A 22,500-nucleotide genomic window follows, 5' to 3' on the forward strand; every position below is an offset into this window, starting at 1 on the left:
CCCGAAATGTACGGGTGTGATCAAATGTCTCCCAAGAGCGTGAGAGATTCATGACATGGTACGAGACCGTAAGACATGGCACTTTTGATTTCCATAAAGAGATGGAATCATACTGTGACAATGACGTTGTTATACTTCGTGAAGGATGCCTCAGATTCAGAGAAGAGGTAATCAAAGATGCGGGCATTGACCCCTGGAGCTGTACAACTATTGCATCAGCGTGCATGAAAACCTATCGTACACACTATCTAACTCCTGAATCTATAGCTATCCCATCGCCAGACACTACCGACGCCAATTCAAGGCCTACTCTAGTGGTTCCATTCAATGGTTGGAGTACTTGGCCCAGGATAAAGATATTTTATCCAACATGTCTTTGAATCGGGGGGAGAAGGCTTTTGGGCCTTACCATGTAGATGGAGACACACAGATTGACGGGGTTGAGACAGTGTATGAGTACAACGGTTGTTTTCTTCCACGGTTGTAAATTATGCTTTGTCCCCACACCTTGTGGTGTCCTAACCCAAAAGACTTTTGGGGGAAATGTACCAAGAGTTTCAAGACAACTGAATTCTTTAAAGGCTACTTACGGGTTAAAAGTTTGTGGTTTTGTGGGAGCACGAATGGACAGCCCTCAAAAGGCAGATCCTAGTGTTAAGGCCTTCCTTACCCATTATGACCCTCCAGAGCCCCTGGAACCGCGACAGGCCTTGTTTTGGAGGCCGGACCATGCTTTGACATTGCGTTATGTAGCTCAACCCGACCGAGAACAATAGGCTATGTAGATTTTACATCCCTATATCCTCATGTAATGAGTTCCTCATTCTATCCTATAGGGCATCCTGAAATTATTCACAGCGACTTTGACGAACCCCAAAATTATTTTGGTTTAATCAAAGCGACTGTCTACCCTCCTAGGGGGCTGTTTATACCTGTGTTGCCTTACAAGGGTCCTAAGGAAAACTTTTCTTTCCCCTTTGTCGCACATGCTGTGAAAACCACAACCAGGAAAACCCCTGTGATCACACAGATCAAGAAAGAGCCCTGACCGGTGTATGGGTCACTGTAGAATTCTCTAAGGCTTTAGAGAAGGGGTATCGTGTGGCCAAAATCTTTGAAGTGTGGAACTTTTCCAGGAAATCAGACACACTTTTTAAAGAGTACATCAAAACCTTCTTGAGATGCAAGCAGATGGCTTCAGGCTATCCTGCATCGGTCACAGATCAAGAAAGTAAAGACCAGTACATTCAAGACTACCATGACAGAGAAGGCATACTTCTTGACCCTGACAGAATAGAGGTCAACAAAACCAAAAGAAATGTGTCGAAATTGTACTTGAACTCCCTTTGGGGGAAATTAGCGCAGAGATGCAATATGCTAACAACTTCGATCATTAAAGACCCCGAAGAATTTTTGGAATTTGTTTTTTCGGACCAATACGAAATTTCACATTTTTCCTTCTTGAGTCAAGACATTGCCTTGGTGCAATGGAGGCGCCACCAAAAGTGGGTTCTACCCCCGGGTAATGTAAATGTGTTTCTTGCAGCATTTACCACAGCCTATGGCCGCCTTGAACTGTACACCCTCATGGAACAGCTTCAGAGGCGGGTTCTTTACCACGACACAGACTCTGTGGTCTATGTAAGCAAACCGGGGGATTGGACCCCCCCCACTTAGCAACTATCTTGGGGGTTTAACGAGTGAACTCGAAGAGGGTGACCATATTACAGAATGGTCCTCATGTGGTCCAAAAAGCTATGCTTTTAGGACTAAAGCCAATCACGTGGTGTTGAAAGCCAAAGGCGTGACTCAAAACTATGAAAATGCACCGCGTGTAAACTTGGAATCAATCACGCGCTTGGTCGAGGGGTTCGTAAAGGACAAGAATAGTGACTTGGAGATTTTGAGCTCCTACAACAAAATAGTGAGGGATAAAAAGGGGTTCCATCTAAGAAACGCACCACTCACTAAAAGATTCAGGGTAGTCTATGACAAGAGACAGCTATTGCCTGACGGTACCACATTGCCCTTTGGCTACTGACTTATGCTACAAGCCCCAGTGTGTCTTAAAGCTTAAGATATTATGACTGCTGTCGAGGGTTTTGACCCCCGGCTACAATTGCCTTTTTCAGCATTAATTGCCGGCCCTTCAAACAGTGGCAAAACTTTTTTTGTAAAAAGTATTTTAGAGAATTCTGAACATGTGTTATCTCAAAAGCCTGACAATATTGTATGGTGTTATTCATGTTACCAACCTCTGTATGATGAATTATTGAAGACAATAAAATCAAGTTTGTTGAAGGAATACCCGATTCGCTGTCTGATGATGAACTTCTCCCCCCACATGTAAATAATCTGCTGGTTTTGGACGATATGCTATTTGCTGGTAGCGAACACCCTGAAATTGCACGAGCTTTTACCCAATATACTCATCATAGAAACCTGTCCGTGCTTTACTTGGTCCAGAATGTGTTTCACCAAGGTAAAAATAGTCGGACCATTAGCTTGAATGCCAACTACATGGTATTGTTTAAAAATCCTAGAGACAAACTGCAAATTAGCACTCTAGCTCAGCAGATGTACCCTGGACGGAAATCATACTTTATGGAGAGCTATGAGGACGCTACCAAAGAGCCATTTTCTTATTTAATCGTGGATTTAAAAGCAAATACTCCAGAACACCTTAGGCTACGTACAGGGCTGTTTCCGGGGGAGAGGCCTGCTGCATACCTTCCTAAAAAGTAAACGCTATGTCTCTGCGTTTAAAAAGAAACCTCCCCCTCTTGAGAAGGCTAGTAGGTTCTACAGCTAAAGAACGGAAGGCCATCTTGGGTCGCTGTTCTTCAGATCTCATATTAGCCCTATGTGAGATTGCTTTGAATCTTCTCAAAGGACGCATTCCACTCACCCTGAACCAATTGAAAAAATTAAGGAGACAAAAGACAGCGATCAAACTCTTTGCCAATAAAAGGGCCAGTCTTCAAAAGAAAAGACATAGTATACAACAGTCTGGGGGTTTTCTTCTACCTTTACTCAGTATAGCCGTGCCCTTCATCACCAGCCTTATTGCGGCCAGACGTGGTGGTTGAACACGTGGGTGTGATGGCCACTAAAATGTACTTGGTGCCTCAACAAGAGTTGGATAGACTTAAAAAACAAATGCAGGGTCCTGAAGATATCAGACAAACAGCGGAAAATGATTTGGATACGGCCATGAAGGATGTTTTGAACCGAAAAGGATTGAACCCCTATGATAAGATTCAAAAATACACAAACCTAATGCAAAGGTATTTGACTCGGGTAAAGCAAGGGGAGAGAGAGACTAACCATTTAACCCTTTCCCTACCGGACCCTTTAACAGATGTCGAACCTAACGATAGCCATGCCCCTGTAAGGCCTGTACCGTCGATCTTACCTAGTGGCGATAATATGTCGGGTGAAGCTCAAATGCCATTTGAAGATAAAGTTATGCATGACCTACTGACACATGTGCCTTTACGTAACAGGAAGAATGTTAAATACATTATGAACAAGATAAAAGACTCAAAGGGGATAGCTGCTTGGAACGACTCTGGAGAGTTTATCCTTCAGGGCTCTGTGGTTAGGGGGTCCCATATGCAGGACTTGCTTAAAAGTACCACGGCTGCCCACAAGGTTGCTGATGACCGAAGGCCTCCCGGCTGGCGTCAGTTTCTTAAGGCCCTGGCAATCCTCAACATCCCCCTCTCCGGTGTACCCAACCATAAGCTTCGTCAACAGATTCAAGCTTTAAAACAAAAGCCTTCAACGAGATACAGCACCCCTAAAGATGCCCCAACGACACCGGCCCCATATGAAAGCGATGATGCTAACTCATTTACTCCCATGAACGTCTCAGGACCTTTTCCTAAACCCGATCTCTCGGCGTGGTTAGACTTTTGAAAATGACTTTTGAATGACTATGATTAAATTCAATAAATTTTTTATTTGAAAAATAAGCAAGTTAACATTTGTGGCATTCTTGAAACATATGACGTGAGCATACGCCTTGATTACGCGTTCTTAAAGGACACACATTTGAACACTTTTGATATTTTCTAACAAAACAAGATACAAGGTTATCATTACTTCTTAAATCATCCTTATAAAGAGACATAACATCTTCAAAAGAAACTCCCCGGGCTCTTTGGCACAGGTAAAATACACAGTGGTGACCGCATGTAGTGGAAAGGTTATCTTGCACTTGTTTGATGTTGTAGTAGATCTTTGTACCGTTTAGGGTCAAAAAATCTTTAATAGATTTAGGGAAATGTGAAAAAACCGGGGGGAAAGCCATAGGAATCAAAAAAGTTGAGATTTTTCGTCCACCTTCCTGTTCTAATGTCATAGCTAGCCAATGTTCACCAGGCATGTGTTTAGGATGGGTATTGACAATAAACATTGCAGGCCTCTCAGACCATATCTCCATAGGTAATTCATCACAAGCCAACACTCCACAAAATTGTTTTCCAATCAAGCGGCTCATGAGCCCGTCCAACTCTTGGGTATTCATGTCTTTGTTCAAAGGTCCTTAATAATAATCCACTAAGACCTGTCTTCGGGCATTCACTTCCAAGATTGAATCAGAGCATGCGTAAACAATCATGCTAACTGTACAGGTTAAAGGTGTACGGAAACGCATTTCCAGCCTGAGGTTACCTTGGGACACCACAGACAGATTTCCTGAGGTGTCATCATCAGGTGATAAATTGAAAGCATACAATGTGTAACCCTCTGCAAAATCATTTCTGTCAATAGGTAAAGAGAGATCTTTTAGATGTCGCCCTGTAGCCAGGAATAGATTGTAAAATTCTCGCACAGATATGTTGTTATTAAATTGTGGTTGGAAAGCCTTCGCCGGAACCTGACGTCCGTCCTGACAGAGCGCTACATACTCTGCATTGAAGTGCTGAAAATTAAAGGGGTTTTTATCTAAACTGCCCGTATTAGAGGCGTGATCAACCAGACCTATAACCACATATCTAGGTAAAGGGCCTAGAAATAGGTTTTCTTGACTGCAGATTCTACTGCCCACAGGTATGCTAAAGGTTTTCATGGTAATTCTTTGGAGAGGGTAAAGGGCATTTCCTTTCATCAAAGCATGTGAGTGACCCAGGCGCACGGCCGGAGATACAGATACTTTTTTAATAAAAAGGGTTGCCCCCAACACTTTCAAACTAAAATCCCCGTCTTGGGGAGACATCAGGCAAAAATCATCCTTGGCCCTGGTTAATTTTAATCTTAAATCAACCGAATTTAAGAGTAACCGTTCTTGAAAGAAAATGTCAGAGTGTATAGGGCCTAGCAAATGAAACTCTCGAGATTCGGCGCAGTAGCGAGCTCGTGCCGCTAGTCCTTTGTTTGCACCGGTGGAAGGGTCTGTCGATTCCATAGAGGCTCCTGCAGTATCCTTGCTAAACAGCCCGGCGCTAAATTGGGTTTTGAGAGTGTCTTCGGAGTAGTTTAGTAAACACTCCATGATGGCTCTATAAGGGTATGTAGCGCTGCTTTGACTGATTAGGCGTTCACCCAAAGTCACATCAACTTGGGAGAAAATGGTGGCCAAGGGGTAATTAATGAGACTCACTTTGGCATCGTCTGCAATATTAGACCCATCTCTTTTGGTCACTTTTAGACGTAAATGCACCAAGGTGTTGTTGAGGTCCAGATAGTTGTCACCATGGCCTGGTATGAAAAATTCGATAGGCCCGTTATCGGTAATAGCAGAGAGAGGGGCTATCTCCACATAACTGGATCTATCTATTGAATGCTGCGTTAACGGTGCCGTGAAAAGATCAAGTTCTGTCTTTATAGCTTCAGAGGACATTCGATGTAAAAGAGCCATGTCACTTATTCTTTTAGAAAATACTTCCTAGTATTCTTTTAGCCTGTTTTGGTACAGACCTCCTCACTTTACCCCGTCTTTGACTTACTGAGGTTCTTTTAACAGTTAACCGCCGCTTTTTAGGTGCAGGTCTACGCCTTAAACCAGGAGGTCTCTTTTTTGGCCTTCGTGACAATATCATAAGCCCCGAGCCTTCTTGATGCTCCACCTCTGGTGACGCCCTTCGGGTCATAGCATTGGCTACAACCTCACTTACTATATTTTTAGCCGCTGATTTTAAATGTGGTTTGGCTATGCTGAAGCCTCTCTTCATAAACGGTAAAACCATCCTGAAGAGGTTACGGAATATACCTCCTATCCCCGAACCATACATTGTCGGCGCTCCATGATATCCTGGTAGTCCATTACCCACTTGATCCACATAGTATGAAACATAACGGTTAGGGTCGAGCTGATGGAGCTCCATAACCCTTTTATTTGTATTATGTTTATAAATATAATACAGCTATTATATATGTAGAGAGGTTTTGGTGGGTCTAAAGTGGAGTTTTACAATCGTTTTACCATAAGTAAATTCAATGTTTTCGTTCTGATCCGTTTTAAGCTCAACCAGAATGTTTTCAATATAGTTCTTGCTGACATGTACGTAGTGCGGCTTGTCATAATTGACAGTGACGATGTCCCCATCCTTGCCGTCTATATGAACTGTTCGCAGGAGGGGGACACAGCTGTCTCCGACCCTTTGATAGGTTATGATGTCGGTATAGACAAATATGTTGTAAAAGCCTGCATGTATATCCGCAGGGAATGGGAATAATTTATCGTTCACATACGTCCATTTATTGGGACCCATCCCCAACATGTAGGATAAATTACCGCTGGTCTTTATACCTCCGTTAGCAGGCCCTGAGATTTGTATCCTTTTATGGATTGGATTGTAGAATAGGAATATTTCCATCTTGTTCAGGGTTAGGTGTTCATTCAACTCTGAGACGATCCTGTCGACGGTTCTATAGAAACCTTTTTTAAGCTTAATAAGTTTCGCAGGTTCCGAGAACCTTTTGCAATAAAAATCACGGTCCTTAGCTTTGATATTATACCAACTATGGGGGTATGTAATCTCGCTGAGACCTACTTCCCAAGCCTCTGATAACTCTATAGGCTTTGGAAAATTGGTTGTATACTTCGAACTCTGATTATTACGATATATCTGTGCCGACGCATTACTGGGGAGAGTCAGGTAGAAGCCGCTGTGTTCCATGATGCCCAACTGTGTACACGCGAATGATGCGCTAGTTATCATGACTAGGGGTTTAAATTAACCCCCGTTGCCTCCACCACATCCTGCTCCAATACCCAACTGTTGAACTTTTGAGGCCAGTTTTTCCAGCGGACCAGCAACCATTTTTTACCCTTTTCTCTCTTCTGATCTAGAATCTCCTCCACGTGAAAGACTTTGTCTTTACCCAACTGGACCTTCTGTAATTCCTTCTCATAAAAAGATCCCTCTATAAGATCCCCGTCATAATCTTTTAATTTGTAGACCGGCGGAATGCGTGGCAGACATTCGGTAACGGTAAACAACTCCGAGCTAAAGCCTTGTTCGTATTTTTTGTCGAAAACACCCCTCAACTTTGATATACGCACCAAGTCACCCACTAGGAATTTAAAAGTCATTTTTTTCTTACGGCGAAGTGGGAACAAACCATACATATTTTTAAAGACTTGAAAAGAGTTTTCCGAAGAGACCTCCGAGGGCTTCATACGTATAGTCTTATGGTAGCTGTGGTTGTAACCGTTTACTAAATCCTGAACTATGTCTGTATATCGGTTGGTGTTGTGAGCTGTAAAATAGCGCCACATCCGCTCTTTCAAAGTCCTATTAAAGCGTTCCACAACCGAAGCTTTCAAATCAGAGCCTGTAGCAAAATGTACTATATTATACTTATTCATTAGCTTCTGAAATGTTTGATTAAAAAATTCTTTTCCGCCATCCGTCTGCACTTTCTTGGGGGCGCCTCCTGCCTTCAAGATCGATTCAAAGGCCCTGGTCACCTCTGCCCCGCTCTTATTTTTTAACACCCTTACATAGGCTAATTTAGAGAAAATATCTATAACCGTTAGCATGTAGCGATTTCCATCATTTTTATCGGCAAGGGACTGCATGTCACATAGATCCGCCTGAAATTGGGATAATGGATGCGTAGAAAAAACTCTATTTCTTGGAAAATGTTTTCTTACAGGTTTATGTAGAGTGTAGGCATCTTGCTCTGATAACCATTCATTCACTTTAGCATCGCTTAACAGACTACCTGTTTCTTCGACTATAGCTCTCTGTAAACGCTCTTTACCCCCATAAGACCCGGGGTTAGAGGGATTATAATATATGTTTTTCAACAGCTGCTCAGCCATCCTTCTTGCCTCTCTGAGGTACAATAACTGTAATGAGCCACTTTCATATAACGACAACATTTCAGTTTGTGAATTTTTATTTTAAGAATGCAACAATTATTACGTATACAGACAATTCAGGATTTGTTGCAAGATACAAGTCCCCGTTTTCTCAACAATCACAGCATGCAACACCCTGTATATATTGTTTAGATTTACAGGTTTGTTTCGCTGAATTTTTAAAACACACACGTCTGATATATAAGTATATAAACAACAAATATGATACACATTCACATTAAAGGGTGGTTCAAACAAATAATGTAAAATCTTAGCCAAAGTTATTTCTAGTTCTTCAGAATCCTCAACAAGCCTTGATACCATATGTGACCATTGTAAACTCTCGCCCGTATGTCGGACATGTTTCATGATTTGCTCCATTTTTAACACACGCTCTACAATAACCCCTGTATTGTGGGTTGTGTAGAACTTTACATTGTTCACTTTATTTTCAATAATCTGATGCATAACATTTGTAAGGTCTCTCAAAAGAAAAAATGTATTTATTCGCTCAAACATCGTAGACACATAGTTACCCATAGCTCTAAATAAACAAAATGTCACTCGGTCTCTTGGGATTTATTGAGCCAGAAAAGCATCACATCAGCCATCACAGCTTCCCTGTATTTGTTGTCGTCCACCAGGGTGTGTCGGATTTCTTTGAGTTTCTCATGGATGAAGAGGGCCTCCTTCAGTTCATGTAGGAAGGCTTCGGTTACCCCGTAAACTCTAGGGATAGACGGCGCAATACCCATAGACTCCAGGGCGATGACCAGCGCTGGTATAAAACGGCAGGACCACAGTCTTTTCACCAGCTCCTCAAAATGATTGAAAAAGTAGTATCTAGGAGGGTCGTAGAGGCAAGGATGACGACGCTGGCTGGGATGATTGATCTCACAGCCGATGCATTTTTCTCGTATATATTCGCCAATCACCACGTTTAAAAGTGTAGCTACAGAGGCCTTGATTGTATCCACAAAAACAGTACTGGCCACCCCATCAAACACATCCTCAGGCTGGGTAAATGTCGGGGGTGTCACGGGTCTTGCCAGGGGTGCGTAGAGTGTAGGGCTTCGTGGCATAGAGTCTTTAGTGTCGGGCCCCCATGACGTAGTGGCTTCCTCGTAGATGGTCTGGAGATCCATGGTGTATGCTGAAATGAAGAACTGTCTGCTTTTTTTCTTTTTATTGTAGAACAAGGCCCTTGGGTATCTGGGGGGGCGGGGTTAAAGCATCCGCTTACTTAGTTTTCTTCTGACGCTGTATCTTCTTGAGGCTCTTTTGCATCGTAATCTTTACGATTCGTATATATTATGCACTTCTTTAAATGAACAAGGCTCTGACGCTGTTGGCTCTGTACAAAGAGAGCATCCAACGGTTGCAACATTTTCAATTCCAGTACATCCCAACTGTTAAAAGGAATAAGCAGACGCAGTCGGGTATCCCCAGTCAGGCCACCACCCCTAAGTTTGTGGTTTCGGATTGCCTCGGTGCCGATATAGAACTCCACGCTGCCGCACGGTCGGCCATTCTTTCTTTGTATTTTCACCCTGTGAAATATTTGTCCTGAGGAGTCCGGGGTACCTTCCCAACGGGTCTCGTGGCCCGTGAACACACTATACCCCTTGGTGATAAGGCTCAGTTCAGGACACACAACCTTGCGAAAAACCGACCAGTCTTCAACACCATATTCCAAGCCTACAGTCTGGTCTGTATATTCTTCTCCTTCATCTACCGTATAGAGGGTCACTCTACAGGCCAGGTAATCAAACCGATACCCCCACTGCTGGCCATTAGACATCAACACTTGATCTGTCAGAGCATTTGTTGGCGGTATTTGGGTTCTATACACATTTAAAAAACGTTTTTTTGGCGCATCATATATTGCTGGTTGATACTTTGCCCTTGATCTATGGGCAACCCGAAGGCCTGTTTCAGTTGTTACAGTCATCACTGCTTTGGTACCGATCCCAAATTCCATGGTTATTCTTAAGATCTTGTGCACTCTTAAACAGGTATTGTTCAGCGGCTTTATAAGGGGCCTTAACCAACCCAAACCGTGAGAAACAGTAACAGGTTGACCTGACACATGGTCACTTACTCAACCCAGGGCATGCACCCTTCTACATGACATAGGGTCATAAATCATTACATAGGGTCATAAATCAGGCTTGGGTCATCAATCATTAACGGCCTGTCAAAGGGACCCTTACTCACCCCATAGCCCCCACCTAACCAGGCTTGTCTATCAGGCTTGGGTCATCAATCATTAACGGCCTGTCAAATGGACCCTTACTCACCCCATAGCCCCCACCTAACCAGGCTTGCCTGACCAGAAGACATGCACACGTCATCACTACATAGGGTTCACATAGAGTTCACATAGGGTCATCAATCAAAATTTTGACCCGTGACATCTACTCTATTCTCTCTTCCATAGTCCAATGGCCACAAGCTTTAGATCACTCCAGCCGACGCTTGGCATTGTGCATGGTGATCTTAGATTTGTGTGCAGCTGCTCGGCCATGGAAACCCATTTCATGAAGCTCCAGTCGAACAGTTATTGTGATGACGTTGCTTCCAGAGGCCGTTTAGAACTCAGTAGTGAGTGTTGCAACCAAAGATAGACGAGTTTTACACGCCATTGCGCTTCACCACTTGTTGGTCCCGTTCTGTGAGCTTGTGTGGCCTATCACTTCGTGGCTGAGCCGCTGTTGCTCCTAGATGTTTTCACTTCACAATAATAGCACTTACAGTTGACCGGAGCAGCTCAACCAGGGCAGAAAGTTGACGAACTGACTTGTTGGAAAGGTTGCATCCTATGACGTAAAATGAACATTCCTTACCCCAGGATACTTCAACTGGCGACTGGGGGAGAATAACGAAAAATAAGCACTCTGTTGCTGCCAAAATCTGATAGATTTATTGACGGGACAAACAAACAATAGGCTTACTTTTCGGCATTGAACATTTTTTGTTCGACGTTTAATGATATCGGAGAAGTGTATGTGTGAAGGGTGTATGAGACTGGTCCCAGTAGGTGGCCTGCAAATGATTTTTTGAATTTTTTATTTTATATTTATTTTATTTTAATAGATTGATTTTCTTCCAAAAAAGGATAAGGTTGCGATTATCAATGGCATTTTATGCAATTTAACATTATTTTTCCAATACAGTACTTTATAACATTAATTGTAGGCATTTTAATCACATTCACTGATAACATTGACTCTTAATTTGACCGGCAAGATATTTAAGTCACTCTGCAAATGGTGGGCCTCAAGAGCTTTTGACAGTGATTTGGTGTACCCCGGAACAGAAAAGGTTGGGAACCGCTGCCCTAATTTAGACTGACCTACCTGGCCAAAGACCTCATTGACGGTGAAGGTGAGGTCCAGGATGTCAGTGACGTCATTGTCCTTCGTCCACTGGAGACTCCTCATCCAGGTACTCCAGAATCACTCAGGTCTATGGCTCTGTGGGAACATTGATTGATTGACACACATTGACTGATTGGTTAATTGGTATGCTGGAACAGTAGGACTTTAGTTGACGTTTAGCATGGTTTAGCAAGGGGTGTCTGGGGCGTGGGCGGTAGATTGTGACACAGGACATGTGTGTGGGGTTACCAAACTTTTTTTGGGCCTGCGACCCAATTTTGATATCAACATTTCTTCAGTGATCCCAACATATAAAAAAAAGGTGATGTAATCAACGGCCAATGTGTACTTTATTAATTGGGGCTAAGATAGTCTATTACAAATCAGTCCGACAGTATTTTTGACAGTATTTCAATCTGACTGGTTTGAAGTGACTGAAATGCATCAGAAAGGTATTCAGAAGATCATCAGCCAATCAGAAATCAGACGACTCCACATGGGGTCACGACCTCCTAGTTTGGGAAACGCTGGTGTAGGGACTGTAGGGTAGATTGTGGTACAAGGCGGGCGTGTGTGGTATAGAGGTAAGAGTGTGTAGGACAGATTATGGTTTAGGTGTGTGTGTGTGCCTGTGTGTGTGTGTGTGTGTGTGCATGTGTGTGCATGTGCCTGTGTGTGTGTGTGTGTGTGTGCGAATGTGAGTGTGTGTGTTCCTGTGTGTGTGTGTGTGTGTGTGTGTGTGTGTGTATGTGCGTATGTAAGTGTGTGTGTATTCCTGTGTGCATACGTGTGTGTGTGTTCCTGTGTGTGTGTGTGTGTCTACGTGTGTGCCTGTGTGTGTATGTGAAGACTAGAAAAGCTAAATGTAACCATGGTCTGAGGAGGGCCTTGTAGAAGGAGAGTGTGAAGAAGGCATCTGTAGTAGATACTAGTGGATCAGGGCTCTTAGAATACGCCCACTGAAGGGGAACCTAGAAAGGAAAGACTATTGACAGGCATGGACTTGGACAGGACAAGTGCCATAAACCTGTCTTTGTCTTTCAGGCCTTCATTGTAAATAAAAATGTGCTCTTAATTGACTTTTTTATTTTTATTTTTATAAAGTCTTCCAAATGTCGAAAACAGATAAAAGTGCAATCATCTATTTGAAGAAAGGGTCTATTGTCAGGGCATATAATGGATGCAGTTAGGCAACAGTATAATAGACACTCATTTACTTTCAACGTGTGACTGGTAATTAATGACTCGGCGGGGTGCCAAGCTACAAAACTTGCCCTCCTTGTTTCAAGTCCAGCCTCCAACAACAGGCTAATAGGGATGCTATGGCAACCATTTCATGTCTGATAATAACTTTAATTGCTCTAGACTGTCAATACTGGTGCCAAATGAACTGAGCTGACAAGGCTGTATTTCCACAAGCAGTAAAACAGGGACTAGATATTCTCCAATGCTTCAAGGTTTACACAGACAGTGAATACAGCATACCATGTTTAGTATTATTTAGTATTATCATTATGTCTTTTATGTTTAGTATTATCATTATGTCTTGGGGAAAGTTAAATATTGAGGTTAAACAATGCTCGGTTTTACATGACCCCCCCCCCCCCCCCCTAGACCCTAGACCCCCCTAGACCCAAAATAAAATGCTAATGAGAGATAATAACCATATGCAATTTTATGGCCTTCATCAGCTGCATGGTGCTCTTAAAATACTTTAATCTAAGTAGTTAAAGATCTACAGAGGCCGAATGTAAAACATCTGGTTCAATTTCTTATTTTTATTTATTAATAGTCTCTTGGCCGGGGCTCACTTGAAGAAGAGATTCATATCTCAATGAGACTCCCCTGGTTACACTTTGTATAAAAAAGGAATAATTACAAGAATAAATATAAAACCCTGGTATTCTATCCCAGGCTATCAGTCCTCACCAGGGTTTGGGTCTATTCCATTTCAATTCCAGTTAATTCAGTAAGGTCACTAAAATTTGAATTCTCTTCAAAGAGGAAATGGAATTTGGTTTCTTTGGGGCTGTTTTGTTAGACTTCAGTGAGGCCTTTGATATTATCAATCATGATTTGCTGCTGGAAAAACCTGTGTTATGGCTTTACATCCCCTGATATATTGTGGATTAAGTGTTAACTGTCTAACAGAACACAAGGATGTTCTTTTAATAGAAGCCTCTCCAACATAATCCAAGTAGAATCAGGAATTCTCCAAGGAAGCTGTCTAGGCCCATTACTTTTTTCAATCTTTACTAATGAATTGCCACTGGCTTAGAGGAAAGCCAGAATGTCTATGTATGCGGATGAATCAACACTATACACATCAGCTACTACATCAACTGAAGTGACCGCAACACTTAACAAAGAACTGCAGTTAATTTCAGAATGGGTGGCAAGGAATAAGTTAGTCCTAAATATTTAAAAAACTTAAAGCATTGTATTTGGGACAAATCATTCACTGATCACTAACCTCAACTAAATCTTGTAATAAATTATGTGGAAATTGAGCAACTGCTTGGAGTTACCTCTGGTCTGATGAAACAAAAATAGAACTGTTTGGCCATAATGGCCATCGTTATGTTTGGAGGAAAAAGGGGAGGCTTGCAAGCAGAAGAACACCATCCCAACCGTGAAGCACGGTTGTGGGGGTGCTTTGCTGCAAGAGGGACTGGTGCACTTCACAAAATAGATGGCAAAATAGATGGCATCATGAGGTAGGAAAATTATGTGGATATATTGAAGCAACATCTCAAGACTTCAGTCAGGAATTTAAAGCTTGGTCGCAAATGGGTCTTCCAAATGGACAATGGCCCCAAGCATACTTCCAAAGTTGTGGCAAAATAGCTTAAGGACAACAAAGTCAAGGTATTGGAGTGTCCATCACAAAGCCCTGACCTCAATCCCATAGAAAATGTGTGGGCAGAACTGAAAAACTTGTGTGAGCAAGGATGCCTACAAAGCTGGCTCAGCTACACCAGCTCTGTCAGGAGGAATTTGCCAAAATTCACCCAACTTATTGTGTGAAGCTTGTGGAAGGCTACCCGAAACATTTGACCCAAGTTAAACAATTTAAAGGAAATGCTACCAAATACTAATTGAGTGTCTGTAAAGAGAGAGTGAGTGAAAAAGGGACAGCAGTGAGATATGGAGAGAGAGAGAGGGGTGAGGGAGGGATAGCAGTGAGAGATGGAGAGTGAGAGAGAGAGGGACAGTGGTGAGAGATGGGGTGAGAGAGAGAAATGGACAGCAGTGAGCGATGGAGAGAGTGAGAGAGAGGGACAGAGAGAGAGAGCGAGAGAAAGAAAGGGACAGCAGTGAGAGATGGAGAGAGTGAGAGAGGGACAGCGGTGACATATGGAGAGAGAGAGAGAGAGAGAGAGAGAGAGAGAGAGACAGCAGCAGAGAGAGAGAGAGAGAGAGAGAGGGACAGCAGAGAGAGAGAGAGAGAGAGAAAGGGACCGCATTGAGAGATGGAGAGAGTGAGAGAAAGGGACAGCAGTGAGAGATGGAGAGAGTGAGAGAGTGGGACAGCAGTGAGAGATGGTGAGAGTGAGAGGGACAGTGGTGAGAGATGGGGAGAGAGTGAGAGAGGAACAGAAGTGATATATGGAGAGAGAGAGAGAGAGAGAGAGAGAGAGAGAGAGAGAGAGAGAGAGAGAGAGAGAGAGAGAGATAAGAGGGTTGGAGAGAGAGAGAGAGAAAGAGAGAGAGAGAGAGAGAGGGAGAGAGGGTTAAAGGGATAGTTCACAAATAGTCCAAATATTATGGATAACTTGAATGTAAGGAAAAGGGAAAGCGGGATACCTAGTCAGTTTGTAGTATACATTATGTTAGTATGGGTATTTGAACACAGCTCTAGTCAGTTTGTAGTATACATTATGTTAGTATGGGTATTCAAACACAGCTCTAGTCAGTTTGTAGTATACATTATGTTAGTATGGGTATTTGAACACAGCTCTAGTCAGTTTGTAGTATACATTATGTTAGTATGGGTATTTGAACACAGCTCTAGTCAGTTGAACAACTGAACGCATTCAACTGAAATGTGTCTTCCGCATTTCACACAACCCCTCTGAATCAGGGAGGTGCGAAGAGCTGCCTTAATCTAGGTATCACGTTTTTATTCTGTTGTATTTCATGGAACAATCTATACAGAAATACCCACAGATAGCTATCAAAGTGTTTCAACTTTATCCCAACCAAATGTAGTTAGTTTGGGTCATGCAGATTACAGGGTTTGCTCTCCTCACAAACATGGTAGACAGACTGTAATCAACACCAATTCTGTCCGGCTGGGTCTGAGGACTTTAAACCCATCAAATTACAGTTGCTGGCTGGGTCTGAGGACTTTAAACCCATCAAATTACAGTTGCTGGCTGGGTCTGAGGACTTTAAACCCATCAAATTACAGTTGCTGGCTGGGTCTGAGGACTTTAAACCCATCAAATTAAGGCTGTTGGATGGATGTGGACTGTTAACAATCACAACTGGAATCACAGCTGGGACCGAGGGACTGAAAAACAGCTTCTATCTCCAGGCATTCAGACTGTTAAATAGTCACCACTAGCCGGCTTCCACACAGTGCCCTGCTCTGAAGTTAGTCACTGTTACTAGCCGGCTACCACCCGGTACTCTACCCTGCACCTTAGAGACTACTACCACATGTACATAGTCATTGAACACTGGTCACTTTAATAATGTTTACATACTGTTTTACCCACTTCATGTGTATATACTGTATTCTTGTCAAGGCTCATCCTATATACAGTGGGGCAAAAAAGTATTTAGTCAGCCACCAATTGTGCAAGTTCTCCCACTTAAAAAGATGAGAGGCCTGTAATTTTCATCATAGGTACACTTCAACTATGACAGACAAAATTAGAATTTTTTTCTCCAGAAAATCACATTGTAGGATTTTTTATGAATTTATTTGCAAATTATGGTGGAAAATAAGTATTTGGTCACCTACAAACAAGCAAGATTTCTGGCTCTCACAGACCTGTAACTTCTTCTTTAAGAGGCTCCTCTGTCCTCCACTCGTTACCTGTATTAATGGCACCTGTTTGAACATAATGTCTATATACAGTACACACCATTATAATATATATATATATATATATATATATATATATATATATATATATATATTGACAGTATATGGGCAGTATATGGACACTATACACACACACCATTTTATATATATATATATATATATATATATATATATATATATATATATATATATATACACATATATATACACACACACTAACGTTCAAAAGTTTGGGGTCACTTAGAAATTTCCTTGGTTTTGAAAGAAAATCACTTTTTTTGTCCATTAAAATAACATTAAAAAAATCATTTTTTTTTTGCTGAATACTCTTAATAAAGAAAAATAGAACATATGTGGTAGATACAAACGTAAGAAATAGATGTTGTGTTAGCAACTCCAGATGGTCCAGGGAACTTCAAAAGATGATACTTAATTCCACATATTGCGTCCAATTATTCAAAACCAAACAGATGCCACTTTCATTGGTCATCTGTATGTTACTGCCGTGAATTCTACGTCTTCACTGTTTGACAGAGGGCAAGTGACAGGTCGGACAGGTCCTCCGTATGAGGATAATGTTCAGAGAAAATGGCCCCCAGTCATCACTCAAAACGTTAATCTGAATAATTTATGTCTGTGTGAACACAACTACCGACAGAAGATGGTTGTCATCATAAAACTTCCCATCACTCCCATCCTAGTCCTGTCATGGCTGTGGAGAGGAGAGGCATTCTGTGGCACTCTGGGCTTTGTAATTACAGACAGCGCCGCACAGCTCGCTACAGAGGCAGGAGGATGTGAGTGAACCATAGACTTACAGTACCAGTCAAAAGTTTGTACACATCCTACTCGTTCAAGGGTTTTTCTTTATTTTGACTATTTTCTACATTGTAGAATATTAGTGAAGACATCAAAACTATTAAATAACACATATGGAAACACGTAATAACCAAAAAAGTGTTAAACTAATCAATATATATTTTATATTTGAGATTCTTCAAAAGTAGCAACCATTACCTTGATGACAGCGTTGGACTATTGGCAAAATCTCAACCCACTTCACCTGGAATGCTTTTCAAACAGTCTTGAAAGAGTTCCCACATATGCTGAGCACTTGTTGGCTGCTTTTCCTTCACTCTGCACTCATCCCAAACCATCTTAATTGGGCTGAGGTTGGGTGATTTGTGGAGGACAATCCATCACTGTCCCTCTTGCCCATTTAGCCCTTACATAGCTTGGAGGTGTGTTGGGTCATTGTCTCGTTGAAAAACAAATGATACAAATGAAGTGCAAACCAGATGGGATGACATATAGCTGCAGAATGCTGTGGTAGCCATGCAGGTTAAGTGTGCCTTGAATTCTAAATAAATCATTGACAGTGTCACCAGCAAAGCACGGCCACACCATCACACATCCTCCTCCATGCTTCACGGTGGGAACCACACATGCGGTGATCATCCGTTCACCTACTCTGCGTCTCACAAAGACACGGCGGTTGAAACCAAGAATCTCAAATTTGGACTCATCAGACCAAAGAACATATTTCCACCGGTCTAATGTCCATTGCTCTTGTTTCTTGGCTCAAGCAAGTCTCTTCTTATTATTGGTGTCCTTTAGTAGTGGTTTCTTTGCAGCAATTCAACCGTGAAAGCCTGATTCAGTTGATGTTGAGCTGTGTCTGTTACTTGAACTCTGTGAAGCATTTATTTGGGCTGCAATCTGAGGTGCAGTTAACTCTAATGAACTTATCCTCTGCAGCAGAGGTAACTCTGGGTCTTCCATTCCTGTGGCGGTCCCCATGAGAGACAGTTTCATCATAGCACTTGATGGTTTTTGCGACTGCACTTGAAGAAACTTTCAAAGTTCTTGACATTTTCCGTATTGACTAACCTTCATGTCTAGTATTGATGGACTGTCATTTCTCTTTGCTTATTTGAGCTGTTCTTGCCATAATATAGACTTGGTCTTTTACCAAATAGGTCTATCTTCTGTATATCACCCTACCTTGTCACAACACAACTGATTGCCTCAAATGCAATAAGAAGGAAAGAAATTCCACAAATTAACTTTTAACAAGGCACACGTGTTAATTGAAATGCATTCCAGGTGACTACCTCATGAAGCAGGTTGAGAGAATGCCAGGAGTGTGCAATGCTGTCATCCAGACAAAGGGTGGCTACTTTGAAGAATCTCAAATATAAAATATATTTTATATATCACAATTTTGCTTACTACATGATTCCACGTGTGTTATTTCATAGTTTTGATGTCTTCGCTATTATTCTATGATATAGAAAATAGTAAAAATAAAGAAAAACCCTTGAATGAGTAGGTGTGTTTAAACTTTTGACTGGTACTGTATATGAGGGGAACGAGGGTGAAGACAATTGTTGTGGAATGCCAGCATGTCTTTGAGTGCTGCGCCATCTGTGTTGGCTAGGGCTGTGTGTCTGGCCTGGCTGATTCAGGATCAGTTTTCATGGTAATTAGGATATAGAGAAGAAGAAGGAGGAGTCTCTCAGGGGACGAGAGGTCACAAAATCATGTGATCAGCAGAGAGACTCTCCATTGAAACAAGCTGTATGCATCTGGTTTGGCCCTCACTGGGTAGGAGGGTTGGATTCTTGCATGGACCACCTACACTGAATTTCAGTATGTTTAAAATGTTTAACTAGGCAAGTCAGTCAAGAACAAATTCTTATTTACAATGACAGCCTACCCCGGCCAAACCCAAACCCGGACAACATTGGTCCAATTGTGCGCCGTCCTATGGGACTCCCAATCACGTCCGGTTGTGATACAGCCTGAAATCGAACCAGGGTCGAACCAGGGTCTGTACTGAGATGCAGTGCCTTAGACTGCTGCGCCACTCGGGAGCCTGTTGTCAAGAACATTTGGATGAAAATCTGCTAAATGCCTGAACACAAATGAACAAAATAAGTGTGACTATGACTAGGGAGAGAGTACAAGTTTTGTAAAATATAACACAACAACTGAACAATATGGACTCTGCTGCTGCAGTACTTACATGGTATACCAGAGTGGTACTGGCTTCGTATGGCGACTACCAGGCTGTTCCCAGGTCTGTGAATCAGTGACGCTACTCGACTCCGGGACACATCGGATGCCTAAACACCTAAAAGATCATCATCACCACCACCATCATCTCCATTATCATCACCAGCATTATCATCATCACCATTACCATGTTTATAATCCCCAGTATGCTGAATGTTTATTCAGAGCAGGGTTGGGGTCAATTCCAATGGTAAACATGCATAAAGATTGTAGGATTCAGATATGACGTCATTGTTTTAACAACTATCCACTGTGTTTTTAAACTACGGTGTGCGATAGGGTTCAATGTGCCAATAAATCAGCACAATCTACTTTTTCATTTTTTTCAAATTGCCGGTGTCTTGAAGCTAAAATTGAGATCATGTATATTCTGCTAACGACCGTGCAAAAAAAAGAGTAATGCAGAGCAATATACAACAGAGCGAACTAATTAAAACAAGGAATTTGTGGTAAGTCCACGGGGCCGCCATTGGTATGCATTCCCACTATTGAAGGCAGTCAATCAATTCAGGAAGTATAGAAATCATGTTGATGAACAATCTAACACAGGATGCAGTCGAAATAGCAATAGCCTTCAATTCCTACTTTATTGACTCTGTCAGGGTACTGACACAGAACCCCTCCACTTGTTTCTTGGGCTCAGTGCTAGTGAATGACACTCAACCTGTCTTCATCATAAGGGAGGTTTCTGAGTCAAAGGTGAACAAGGTGATTAGCTCACTAAAGAACTCTAAAGCCAAAGATGTGTTTGGGATGGACTCTACCTTTCTTAAAAACTACAAAGAGTCACTCATTGGCCCCATTACTAAGGTCACCAACACATCTATTGGTCTCGGTGTGTTTCCAAGGGTATGGAAGTCGGCCATAATAACGGCCATCTTTAAATCAGGAGACCCTGCTAACGTGAGTAACTACAGGCCCATTAGTATATTACCTGTGGTGTCAAAGGTTGTTGAAAAGTGTGTAGCAGAACAACTGATTGCCCACCTCAACAACAGCCCCTTCACATTACACTCCATGCAGTTTGGCTTCAGAGCGAAACACTCCACAGAAACGGCCAACTGCTTTCTTCTGGAAAATGTGAAGTCCAAGATGGACAAAGGGGGTGCTGTTGGGGCTGTGTTTCTGGACCTAAGGAAGGCTTTTGATACTGTTAACCATGAGATTCTCATCACAAAATTGTCCAAGTTCAACTTTTCCCCTGATGCCTTGAGATGGATGAAATCATACCTTGAAGGCAGAACTCAGTGTGTCAGAGTGAGCAATGAGCTGTCGCCCACTCGTAGCTATGATGTGGGCGTGCCCCAAGGGTCAATACTGGGGCCCCTCCTGTTCAGCCTGTACATTAATGATCTGCCTTCTGTCTGTACTGGGTCTGAAGTTCAAATGTATGCAGATGATACAGTGATATATGTGCATGCAAAGAGCAAACAACAAGCTGCACAAGAACTCACTACTGTAATGGTCCAGGTTACAAAGTGGCTCAGTGACTCGTGTTTGCATCTCAATGTGAAAAAAACTGTTTGCATGTTCTTCACAAAGAGGGCAACAGATGCTACTGAGCCAGATGTCTATGTGTCAGGGGAGAAGCTCCAGGTGGTATCCGATTTTAAGTACCTTGGCATCATACTTGATTCCAACCTCTCTTTTAAAAAGCATGTGAAAAAGGTAATTCAAATAACCAAATTCAACCTAGTTAATTTCCGATTTATACGAAATTGTTTGACTACAGAGGTAGCAAAACTGTACTTCAAATCTATGATACTCCCCCACTTAACATACTGCTTGACTAGTTGGGCCCAAGCTTGCTGTACAACATTAAAACCTATTCAGTCTGTCTACAAACAGGCTCTCAAAGTGCTTGATAGGAAGCCCAATAGCCATCATCATTGTCACATCCTTAGAAAGCATGAGCTCTTGAGTTGGGAAAATCTTGTGCAATACACCGACGCATGTCTTGTATTCAAGATCCTCAATGGCCTGGCTCCCCCTCCACTCAATATTTTTGTTAAACAGAAAACCCAGACATATGGCAGCAGATCCACAAGGTCTGCCATGAGAGGTGACTGTATAGTTCCCCTAAGGAAAAGCACCTTTAGTAAATCTGCATTCTCTGTGAGAGCTTCCCATGTCTGGAATACACTGCCATCAGACACACATAACTGCACCACATATCACACTTTCACCAAATGCTTGAAGACATGGCTAAAGGTCAATCAGATTTGTGAACATGGTCCCTAGCTGTGTGTTGCCACTCCATGTTGTCTGTTGTCTGTAGCTTGTGAGGTGTGGAAACACTTTGTTGCTTTTATGAATTTTGTCTTGCTGCTTTTTGTTTTATGCTGCTCTGTCTGTATGCTACGTCTTGCTTGTCCTATGTTGCTCTGTCTGTATGCTGTGTCTTGCTTGTCCTATGTTGCTATGTCTTGCTTGTTCTATGTTGCTATTGTCTATATTGTAATTGTTTTTAATAACCTGCCCAGGGACTGCGGTTGAAAATTAGCCGGTTGGCTAAAACCGGCACTTTTACTGAAATGTTGATTAATGTGCACTGTCCCTGTAAAAATAAAAATAAACTCAACTCAAAACTCAACTCAACTCATTCAGGAAGCTGACATTCAGGAAGTAAGCTGACATTCAGGAAGTAAGCTGACATTCAGGAAGTAAGCTGA

At 42.2% G+C, this 22,500-nt stretch overlaps 1 protein-coding gene across 1 annotated transcript in view; it reads left to right on the forward strand.

Moving 5' to 3' along the window:
• LOC116354721 (uncharacterized protein DDB_G0271670-like) overlaps positions 1-22,500 on the forward strand; it is a 42,827-nt gene that overhangs the window by 19,109 nt on the left and 1,218 nt on the right. The window lies entirely within an intron of this gene.

The sequence above is a fragment of the Oncorhynchus kisutch genome, linkage group LG18, assembly GCF_002021735.2.
Source record: "Oncorhynchus kisutch isolate 150728-3 linkage group LG18, Okis_V2, whole genome shotgun sequence".
NCBI lineage: Eukaryota > Metazoa > Chordata > Actinopteri > Salmoniformes > Salmonidae > Oncorhynchus > Oncorhynchus kisutch.